Raw genomic sequence first — 419 nt, forward strand, 5'->3', positions numbered from 1 at the left:
CAAAAATAATAATAATTAAAAATAAATACGAAAGTCACAGCATGTTGTTGTGCATATGTAGGCTAAATACATATTTACATACATACATACATATGTATATTTACTGTGGAAATTAATACATGTTGCATGCATAGATAATTTTAAAATTCACATAAGACATGCATTAATAAATGTGCGCATGACTCCATAGTAGTTATTACAGACAAACACACTTACATACATACATTGAAGAACAAAAGTTATACATTTACTTGCATGAAAGTATGTGAGTAAGCACAGGCAACAACAAAAACTTGAGAACACATATATGTATACAACATACCAAGTAAAGAATTACAAACATTTATTAAAAGCAAATAATTACATATACTTATATACATACATACAGTTGCGGTCAATAAGATAGTAGCAAAATTCAA

This window comes from Rhagoletis pomonella, unplaced genomic scaffold (genome assembly GCF_013731165.1).
Source record: "Rhagoletis pomonella isolate Grant_MI unplaced genomic scaffold, Rhpom_1.0 Rhpom_scaffold_00013, whole genome shotgun sequence".
NCBI lineage: Eukaryota > Metazoa > Arthropoda > Insecta > Diptera > Tephritidae > Rhagoletis > Rhagoletis pomonella.